Genomic DNA, 1,183 nt, shown 5'->3' with positions numbered 1-1,183 from the left:
GAAAACAGCCTCAAGACCCTCAGCCTTTCCTCATAAGACCTTCCCTCCATACCAGGCAACATCCTGGTAAATCTCCTCTGCACCCTTTCCAATGCTTCCACATCCTTCCTATAATGCGGTGACCAGAACTGTACGCAATACTCCAAGTGCGGCCGCACCAGAGTTTTGTACAGCTGCAACATGACCTCATGGCTCCGAAACTCAATCCCTCTACCAATAAAACCTAACATACTGTACGCCTTCTTAACAACGCTATCAACCTGGGTGGCAACTTTCAGTGATCTATGCACATGGACACCGAGATCTTTCTGCTCATCCACACTACCAAGAATCTTACCATTAGCCCAGTACTCTGTATTCCTGTTACTCCTTCCAAAGTGAATCACCTCACACTTTTCCGCATTAAACTCCATTTGCCACCTCTCAGCCCAGCTCTGCAGCTTATCTATGTCCCTCTGTAACCTGCAACATCCTTCCGCACTATCCACAACTCCACCGACTTTGGTGTCATCCGCAAATTTACTAACCCATCCTTCTACGCCCTCATCCAGGTCATTTATAAAAATGACAAACAGCAGTGGCCCCAAAACAGATCCTTGAGGTACACCACTAGTAACTGAACTCCAGGATGAACATTTCCCATCAACCACCACCCTCTGTCTTCTTACAGCTAGCCAATTTCTGATCCAAACCGCTAAATCACCCTCAATCCCATGCCTCCGTATTTTCTGCAATAGCCTACCATGGGGAACCTTATCAAACGCTTTACTGAAATCCATATACACCACATCAACCGCTTTACCCTCATCCACCTGTTTGGTCACCTTCTCAAAGAACTCAATAAGGTTTGTGAGGCACGACCTACCCTTCACAAAACCGTGTTGACTATCCCTAATCAAATTATTCCTTTCTAGATGATTATAAATCCTATCTCTTATAATCCTTTCCAACACTTTACCCACAACCGAAGTAAGGCTCACTGGTCTATAATTACCAGGGTTGTCTCTACTCCCCTTCTTGAACAAGGGGACAACATTTGCTAGTCTCCAGTCTTCTGGCACTATTCCTGAAGACAATGACGACATAAAGATCAAAGCCAAAGGCTCTGCAATCTCCTCTCTAGCTTCCCAGAGAATCCTAGGATAAATCCCATCCGGCCCAGGGGACTTATCTATTTTCACAC

The 1,183-nt window shown here is 45.6% G+C and overlaps 1 protein-coding gene across 1 annotated transcript in view; it reads left to right on the top strand.

Annotated features, from left to right (window-relative positions):
• Positions 1-1,183, top strand: part of atp10b (ATPase phospholipid transporting 10B) — a 268,085-nt gene that overhangs the window by 203,420 nt on the left and 63,482 nt on the right. The window lies entirely within an intron of this gene.

This window comes from Rhincodon typus, chromosome 12 (assembly GCF_021869965.1).
Source record: "Rhincodon typus isolate 14 chromosome 12, sRhiTyp1.1, whole genome shotgun sequence".
Lineage (NCBI taxonomy): Eukaryota > Metazoa > Chordata > Chondrichthyes > Orectolobiformes > Rhincodontidae > Rhincodon > Rhincodon typus.
This window is presented reverse-complemented; position numbering and strand designations above follow the sequence as displayed.